Raw genomic sequence first — 10,573 nt, 5'->3', positions numbered from 1 at the left:
ATGCCTTGCATTTGCCTTAAATGCTGCTAATCCGAGGGGGCTCAGTGTTTGCGGTTAACCTGCGCCGGGACCGGAACTCGGTTTGGGGCGGGTGGAAGCGAGCCGAGGGAGGCGACCTCAACAGCGGTGCGGGCTGTAATTATTCCCCAGACAAATCTCTGCCAATCCAGAAGACCAGGGAGATCGCAGCCCATATTGCACGGCCTACCATCCCCACCCGTAAGGATAATTTGAGACTCAAATCCCAGCAAAGACCTGCTACAAATTGCTGTAAATTAAGCTGATTTCGCCCGAGTGAGGGATTTTCTGCTGCAGATCAAGCCTTCCTGAGAGTTGATGAGGCGGGGGATTAGAGAAAGGGCTGAAATCAAAGGGGCAGGACGAGGCGGGTGGCTGAGTGGGGGGGGGGATCAGAGGGAGGCAGAGAAGGAAAGACGGCAGATTGGCGTAGCAGTGAAAGTCCTGGAGCATTAGCATTTGGTTGATTCTTACTTCAATGACATTTTATTCCATTATCAAATTTATGATTAGCCTAAACAAAAATAGAAGGGATGCAAAGAAGACTAGGACATTTTTATTTTTCCTCCTGATTTTAAGATAATGAAATCTCTCTCACTTTGCCAGTTTGGTGCCACTTTAAAGGAGAGGACCAAGTGAACCAATTCCCTCCAATATCTGTATCTTGAATTTATTGGCACTTTGTCAAGAGAGATCTCTGTACTAGCCCAGACACAGGCACCTGCATTTGCATATATGTGTATGTGTATATGTATGTATGTAGTTGAAAGACTGCTGCAGTTTTTTTTTCATTTATAGGAATGTAGTTCTTAAAAAGTCAAAATGGTATTATTGGAATCATTTTGTGTGAGAGACTGTAAACTAAGCCCCTTCCTAGGTTTTATATCTTTCCTTCAATAAACTCATGTTTTTCCTCCACTTTCAATAATTGTGTTTTTAACTCAGGGTTGATGGTTGAACTCTGTTTTTGTTGTACAGAGTATTCTTTTATTTGCAAAATTATCCCGCTATTCCCATGTATTTATTATTTGAAAAACTTTGATCAACTATAGATAACTATGATAAAAACAATTATTAGGTATCAAGGTTTCTTTTTCTGTTCAATAGTGTCTGATTCTCAGAGACTGTTTGGACAAATCCCTGCAATTTTCTTTGCAAGGTTTTTTCAGAAGTCGTTTGCCATTGCCTCCTTCCTAAGGCTGAGAAAGAGTGACTAGCCCAAGATCACCCACTTGGCTTTGTGCGTAAGATGGGCTAGAACTCACAGTCTCTCAGTTTCTAGCCTCATGCCTTAGCCACTACACCAAACTGGCCCTCACATATTAAATAATCATATCTTTGTCATATCAGTATTATGCTACTTTAGAAATTTATGGCTGTTCCAGCAGACTAAAAGCCAATTACGGTATTTTGTAACCCTAATTAAGTCAATTCTATCCCCAATTCTTAATAAAGACACTTTCTTACATCTTTATTAGGAATAAAATCACTGTACTTTACTGAAAGGTCAAACACATGGAGTTTACAAGAATAAGGCAAGAATTTAGCCAAAGGATCAAATAGGCAATAAAAGGAACCATTTACTTTTTATTCTTCCCCATCTCAACTGTATCCTTTACTTTTCATCTGTTTTAAGAGGGATGCATGTTGCAGCTATTTTCAATTGCACTATTAAAGATTTTACGCTGTGCATGTTAAAGTTAAAAAGATATATGTACTGAGAGTCACTATGAATGTAATCAACTTGATTTAATACTAATAGGAAACAGTAAATGGAATTTATGACTTTAAAATAAGTGATTTTTTAAAAAACACAAGTACTTTGTGCATAATGGGGAAAAATCTCAATCTGAAGAGTTTATTAGAGTCTAATCCCTCATCAACAAACGAAACCAGGGCTGCCCACCCAATAATCCGAACTGCCATTAAAATATTAAAAATAAATCTAATCGTATCTTTATCCAAAATAAGCAACTTTTATATGGAGAGAACCCTCTTGGAAGAGAATTATTCCTAGTGTTGCAAATGAAATTCAGTCAGGAGATTGAAGCTGCATTTAAAATCAGATGAAGCAGTATAGTAAGAGATAAAATATAATATGACAAATTAAAAATATTCATTTAAACACACTGAATGTCCTCTAAAAATTGTAGTGTTGCAAATGAGACTCCACTGAGATTCTTACTCCCTGCTTGTTCAGGGGAGATCTGTTCAGATTTAGAATTTTAAAAGTGTGGATAGGATATTGGAAAAACAGTTATCCAAGCCCACAAATGATTCTTATCTTCTGAATATCTATTTTCACATATTGCTTGGTATTTCCTTAACTGCTGGCATATCTTCACTATTGACAGTCCCTGGGAAAATCAAATGGGGTGAATGAGCTTTGATGACCCTTGAGTGATAGAGATCTGCCCTTCAGACTCAGTTTAGATTTTGCTTGGTACTGTACTAACTGGGTGGTCTTGTAGGGAAGTCTTAGGTCAGCCTTTTTCTACATCTATTGCAGTAAAGGTTTCCCCGCACATGTGTGCTAGTTGTTTCCAACTCTCCATTTCAAAGCCGAAGAGCCAGCACTTGTCCGAGGATGTCTCCGTGGTCATGTGGCTGGCATGACTAGACACTAAAGGCGCACGGGATGCTGTTACCTTCCCACCGTAGTGGTCCCTATTTTTCTACTTGCATTTTTATGTGCTTTCGAACTGCTAGGTTGGCAGAAGCTGGGATGAGTAACAGGTGCTCACTCTGTTACGTGGCACTCAGGATTCGACCTGCCAAACTGCCGACCTTCTGATCGATAAGCTCAGTGTCCTAACCCACTGAGCCACTGCGCCCCTATTGCAGTACTGTACTATAATTGGCAGAAGTTCTTCGTACTCTTAGGTTTTAGGTTTTTTCATGTTTTGTCAGTGGAAATTATTTTAGATTAAATTGTTCAAGTGAACCTGGCAAAGCAGGTGCTTTACCTCTGAGTTATGCCTCTATCCTTCCATCTCAGTTTCTGTTTGATAGTGGGAGCCTTAATAATAGCAGAGGTTTCTATTTGTGATATCGTAAGAGTTCTTCCTGAAATATGTAGGACATCCAGGTGTTGGTACTTCTGCTAGCATTTCTGACAATGAAGTTGTAAGCTGTTCTTCTTGCTGACAATGATGATGTAGCACCTGGCTTGTTTTGATTTTCTCTCCTAACTTTATCTGGCTGGACCTCATTCCTTAAGGAATCATTGTATCACCTTTCCAGTTTTAAAGGCTTTTTTCCCCTTTTCTAGAACTTCTTACCAAATCAAAACTGAAAATAGTTGTGGGTTCTAAATTGCCTTTCATCTCTGAATTCTAGATAGCTAAATAAGAAAACCTAAACCTAAGCAAAACTAATAAATTTCTTATCTATATTGTAGTATTTTACTTTATTTTGTTCTTAAAATCTTTCATGATCATTAAATTGCCAGTAAGTTTTAGTCGTTATTTAACAGAGCATAAGAATTTGAGGAAAAACATCTGTTTACAATTGCTTTTGGTACCACTTTTTATGAGAGATTGTTTCTCCCACATTTGAGAAGACCTACAACCTTTTGTAGGTCTTTTCAAAACTGCATGTTTTGACTTTGCCAAGTTCTTATTTGCTTTATCCAAAATAAAAATATATATGCTACTAATAATAAAAATTAAAAATTAAAGAATTTCCTCAAGAATGCCATTTAAATTCATAAATAGTTTTAAAAGCTATTGTTTTTATTAAACAAACAAGTGTTGCTCTTCTCTTCCCATCTTAACAAATTATTACTGTTGTTGTTTTGGAGAGAATCTGCACCTCTTGATGCCAGGCAAATTTTTCCAATTCCATAGATAGAATTTTAATTTGGTTAACTGTTTCATTCTGCCTTTTTCAATTTTAGTTTTGATTTTAATTGCTATGGGCCAATTTGCAATTGCTTCCCTAAGAAATATGATTGAAAGTCAATAGAAATAGTAGCACTAACAAGTATTAATATACAGTGTATCTTTAATTGGGATCAATCACACCACTGTTGTGAACATCAAGCCTGTAATAATACCACAGTAACCTGAGGAAGTATATTCTGTGATGCTAAAAAATAATAATTCCTTGGGTTTAAAGATTCACATAAGAGGATGCAATTAAGCCCAGTGGGATATTTGGCTTTGTAGAATTAATATTTCTTCCTTGTTACAAAATTAAAATATACAGTTTAATTCCCAAACTTTAAAGCATTGTCAGGTATAGTTTACAGAAATGCATAAAACTGTTAAAGAAAAACAAATTGAAACCCACTAGTGTTACAGAAATAACTTAATGAAACTTAACAGTACTAATTAACAACTCAGTTGTCTTTATGGTTCTACTTGCATTAGCTATATGATAATATAAAGGTCTGCAGTGATGAATATTTTATTTATGAATAGATTACTTAGGTGAATTATAGAATGGTAATTCAGTATTAAATGAATTGACTCAGTTTTTGAACTGTTGCCATATTGGACATCAAAGTAACAAATCTATCTTCATGTGTTTTTATGTCATGTATAAATAGATATGCAATTCTGTAATTAGCCATCTATCCTTTGTTAACAACATATTATTTTATGACAAATGTTATAGTTATGTTTTGTTTTTCTTTCCCAATATAAGCAAGGGAAAATTCTGAGAAAAAATAATCCATTAACATTTGATGTCAAACCTTTGTGAGCGATTATCATATAACCTTGAATTTACTTCAGAAGCTGCCTTGAGATAGAACAATTAGGTTTAGAGAGACCATTTTAATCTAAATCTTTAAAAGAAATTGTATATTAACTATTTTTAATGTTTTTTTTTTACTTTTTAAGACCAACCATTTGTCTGAAACGGTATAGGGTCTCCTGCTTGAACAGGGGGTGGACTAGAAGACCTCCAAGGTCCCTTCCAACTCTGTTATTCTGGAAATGTATTAATATAATTGCTAGGAATTGTTCTTGACATTTTTGGAAGTCACATTGCATTTTATTAAACTAGAACTATTGTAAGTACAATGTACTCTTTCACTAAAAAAGAATGTACACTAAAAAAACCCCTGCCATTTGGCCCATTGATGCATTAACATTTGGCCCATTGATGCATAATAGCACAGTCATTTATATCAGTCATGCAGAAAATTTAAATTTTCACAATATTTCACATATGAGAACATAATTGAATGTACTGTATTTATTTATTTATTTAATTATATTTTTATACCGCCCTTCTCCTGAAGGACTCAGGGCGGTGTACAGGGCAATAAATATAAAAAGCAGAGTACAAAAGTTAAAAAACGATTAAATATTTAGCCCAGTTTAAAACAGTATTAAAACATATTAAAACCCCAACCCTAACCCATCAGACCAGGTCAGAACTGCTCAAATAGATATGTTTTTAAGTCGCGCCGGAAGGAGCGGAGGTCGGGGGCTGTCCGGAGCTCAACCGGCAAGCGGTTCCATAGGTCTGGCGCACCCACAGAGAACGCTCTCCCCCTGGGGGCCACCAATCGGCATTCTTTGATCAGAGGCACCCTGAGGAGGCCCTCTCTGTGGGAGCGCACTGGACGGAGGGAAGTTGACGCCGGCCGCAGGTGTTGCCGTAGAACTATAGATATTTATATCTCAATTTCTTTGACAGTCTGAAAGGTGTTGCAACTTCAGTCCTTTTTGGTTGAAAGGAAATATTTTTTAAAATATTCAGTTAGAGTAGTTTGGGCTGCAGTTTTTAAGAAAAAGAAAAAAATTGTTTGGAATATAAACAATTTCTTTTTGCCCAGTGTTTTAAAAAGCTTCTTTAATTGTACAAGCTGTTTAGATGGAATATTGTTTTAAATGGAAATTGCTTTGTTGACTTAGCACTACATTCTAACAATTCATTTTTTAAAAATTTCTGTTAGGGTGGTAAATCTGGAAACATATTTCCTTTGGAAATTAAATGGACCACAAGTTGTAGACGATCCTCATCTTTTCCAGCCTAATACGTTTGTGCAGCTACATATTAATCCATTTATTGATTAATCCATGTATTGTCATGCTATAACAATGATTTCTGTTAAATCCCAAAGTCTTTAAACACCTTGACTTTCTTGCTTATTAAGTTTTAAACTGTACAGAGACTGCTTACCAAGTGAAAATGAAGTCTGGATAACTACAGCATAGGGTTATTTGAACCCTACTTGAATTATTTTCCATAAGCAAATAATTGTTGTTTTTAACTGCATCAAATTTTGTATACAAAATCCTGTATGAAAGTTACCTGCACAATGGAAATTCACAAGGTACTTTGTGTATTTTTACACAATTGTTAATTACACTTTTTATATTTAAATTTTTTTATAAGGGTCAGTGTAACTAGTTTCGTGTGCTAGCTACCTAAAATGATGTAAAGTGAATTAAAAAAACCAATTTCTGAATACTGAAATTAAATGAAAAAATTACAATCCATCTCTTCCCATGTAAGCTGCTTATTTTCTGGTACACAGAGAAAAAAATATATTTTGTATAATTGGAAGAAGGAATATAGAATATATTGAAGGTCTTTTAAAAACAATTTTAGAGGACAACATAGAAAAGATATTTCATTCCTGTAATTTTTTTCCTTCCACTATTTTTTTTAAAGTAATGCTGTCTATATCAGCATGTAGTCAGATTTATCTGGTGTTTGATTTCCCAAATGTTGAATGATACTATTGTGTGGTATAATAAGTACTAAAATTGGATGGTGCCATTTATTATAAATGTTTCCTAAGCTTTCTTAGACTATCCGTACATATTTAGTTAACTGGAAAGTTCTGAGTTCAAAATAATAGATTAGACTTATTTTGTGCCACTATTATCTTGATTTAAAAGTGGTAGTATACCATATGTAGAAATATGCATTTTCTTAAGCTTATTTGATCCTATGGCATAATCCAGACTTTAAAGTCAGTTTTAAGCAACCTGTTGCATGAAAGCTTTGAAGAGAGTTTAGGTCAATTATTGGATGATAATCATTGTCTATCTGTCTACCTATCTGTGTATTATCATACTGCCTTTATTATTTTTATAAATAATTCAAGGTGACATACATAAGACTCTTTCCTCCTTCTATTTTCCCCACAACCTGTGAGGTGGGTTGGGCTGGGAGTGATTGGCCTAAGGTCACCCTACCGGCTTTCATGCCTAATCATTTCCTGTGTTAATGAACAAATATAATTTATATGTTTCCACCAACTGGCAGGATTAAAATTACTGTATTTACTAGATAATCCATGACTCATTGGATTCTTTCCACATATAATATAGACTGGCGCCATTTCTCCTTCCTTCATTCACAACTTTTAGCAGAGCCCCATCTTCTCTTGTGCCACGCGACCTACAAGTCCTGGGAAGTGTAATGGAAAATCATGTTCATGTGACCAGAGCTAACTGCAGCAATGCTGAAGTGGCCACAACTTTGCAAATGCAACTGCTGTGAAGATCCTTGAATTTCAGTTATGCAGGCCTGGCAGGAGGTTCACCATTTTGCAGGCCAGGAAGAACCATAATGTCAGCCCCACCAGACAGACTGAGCCAGGAAATATATTCCATAGGAAGACTAAAACTACTTTTTTTGAGAGTGGCAATACAAACAGAATCTTGCAACTTTGTACTGTACCCCCACCCCCTTTTTTATGCCATCTGAAGTAGAGAGATCTCTCTCCAAGTCATTTCTTGTGGAGTTCTTGGTGCTCTCACGTTTGGTTATTCTCTTGCAAATGTTTCATTATCCAACTAGGCAAAATCTTCAGTGCTAGCTTAGGTTACTAGTTAACAGTTACCCAATTAGGTAAACATCTTGCTAGCACTAAAGATGTCACCTAATTGGATAATGAAATGTCTGCAAGAAAACAAGCTCACAGAGGACCAAGGACTCCACAGTTTAACTCTGAACTATAGAAATTCTCTTCTGTTGACAAGCCATTTCCAACAAACCATTTCTGGTGGTTTGGATGTCAGCTATGTTTTTCTTTGCTGCTTTGATAATGAATCTTGTGTATCTCTGTCAAAGTCATCTTCTTTAAGGACGCATGGCAACAGAAAGGCTGGTTGTTGAAGCATGTTAATCCTCCAGCCAGAAATGACAGATTGAGGTGCTACAATGATGAGTTTGGGCAAACGTGACTGAAGAGAAAAGGGAGAAATTCATTTTAAAAAGTCACATGGAAAATATTAAGAAGGGAGGAGAAACATATAGAACTACTAAAAATATAGACAGCTTCTGAAGAATGCCTCTAAGAAAAAAATATAAGGCTCTGAGCATTTTATAGTACAAGTGGTCTTAAACTGATTGAATATGCATCATACTATGACTACTTTCTTTATTTTGGCCCTACAAACTGCCTTGTAACTAATTCTCAGCTAACTCACTAATTTTCAACTCAGTACAAGATTTACAATTCCTAGTGGCTTTAATAAAAGTTAACAAGTGAGTTATATATATATATATATATATATATATATATATATATGTAGATCTGGAGTCTCGGGTTTCTTCCCGCGTTCCTTTCATCTTCAGAAAGTTGTGGCGACGTTTCGACGAAATCCCATCCGTCATCATCAGGCCGGAGTGTTCCTCCTGCTGCTTCCAGGAGCAGGGGTCGGCAACCTAAAAAAGAAAAAGAGCCACTGGGAACCGGTTCCATCACAAATTAAAAAAAGAGGGAGCCGCGTGCGTGTGTCCATGCACGCGCATGCGCAAAAAGGTTTTTTGCGCATGCGCGGATGCACGCGGCTGCCATTTTTTAAAAAATGAGATGGAACCGGTTCCCGGTTGCCCGATGGCGACGGCCCGTCTGCAAAGCTGCCGCTTTCGGCAGCTTTGCAGACGGGCCGCGGCAGCTTCCTCAAAGAGCGGTGCCCCTGCCCATTCCGAGAGGTGCGCGCGCACCTCTCCGAACGACCGGAGGTGCGCGCGTACCTCCGCGCGAATGGGCAGCGGTGCCGCTCTTTCAGGAAGCCCGCCGCGGCCCGTCTGTGAAGCTGCCGAAAGCGGCAGCTTAGCAGACGGGCCGCGGCAGCTTCCGCAAAGAGCGGTGCCCCTGCCCATTCCGAGAGGTGCGCGCGCACCTCTCCGAAGGACCGGAGTTGCGCGCGCACCTCCCCAAACCTTTGGGGAGGTGCGCGCGTACCTCCGTGCGAAGGGGCAGCGGCGCCGCTGGAAGAGGTGCGCGCGCACCGGGCGGCTGGGAGCCGCAAGAGACGGCCCAATCAGAAGACAGCCACGCCTCCAACCAATCAGAAGACAACCACGCATCCACCCAATCAGAAGACAGCCACGCCTCCACTCAATCAGAAGACAACCACGCCTCCACCCAATCGGAGGACACCCCCACCCAATCAGAAAGCAGCCACGCCTCCACCCAGTCAGAACACAGCCCCACCGGCAGTTGGAAGGAAAGGAACAGCCAGACCACGCATTGCTCCTGGAAGCAGCAGGAGGAACACTCCGGCCTGATGATGACGGATGGGATTTCGTCGAAACGTCGCCACAACTTTCTGAAGATGAAAGGAACGCGGGAAGAAACCCGAGACTCTAGATCTACACATACAGACACCCGCGAGAATCTACGAAAACAAATATCATACCTCTACGGGGAGGACATCTACCAACTAACCAGGACTTACGAAAAGTCAGAAGTACGAAGAGCAAGAATACTAAGTGACATACCTTTCCTATGCCAATGTCGAGACCAAAATATAAGACCAAATTGTTTCAAATTGAAATTCCACATCAATACCACTTCAACCAAACGCATTCTAAGAAGAACAGAAATGGCATTACTAAGAAATGAACTCCACAATAAAAGATTTCAATTAGACCAAACAAACAAGGACCTACTAACATTACATCTCAAACTCAGCAACATTATTCACCCGATACTATGGGACAAAGTGAAACAACTGGCGGTTTGGAGAGCAGAAACAGAGACCATCTATAAAAACAACAGACATTCAAAGAAACTCAAACAATTAGAGAACTACAACAACCAAACAACCACATCACAACAACATCTACAACAAGTAGTGCATAACATCTCCCACAGAAGACTAACAACAGCAGAAACAAACGTCCTAGCAAAAGGTTTCAACTTCGCTGTTGCACCAAAGAAAATTCCCACAGAAACCATCATATGTGGAGTTGAAACCAGCTTAACTAAACTCAATGCAGATGAAGCAGACCAAGTCAGACACGAAGTCACCCACATCCTATGCACAAGCAAACCACCCAAAAGCAACCTAACAAAAGAAGAACAAGTAGCATTGCAAAACCTAAGAAAAGACAACAGCATAATCATACTACCAGCAGATAAAGGCAATGCTACAGTGGTAATGGACACATCAGACTATGAAGAGAAACTGTCCAACTTACTCAAAGAAACTACATACAAACCTATATATACAGATCCCACAACCTATCTAGAAAAGACCACCAAGAAAAAGATAAAATCAACTTCTATAAGCCAAGAAATCCAACAAACAATCATTCCCAGGGAGAAGTCATCCAGATGCCCAAAACTATA

Source organism: Vipera ursinii (genome assembly GCF_947247035.1).
Source record: "Vipera ursinii genome assembly, chromosome: 1".
In the NCBI taxonomy this organism is placed as follows: domain Eukaryota; kingdom Metazoa; phylum Chordata; class Lepidosauria; order Squamata; family Viperidae; genus Vipera; species Vipera ursinii.
The sequence above is the reverse complement of the archived record's forward strand: the minus strand, read 5'-3'. Positions refer to the sequence as shown.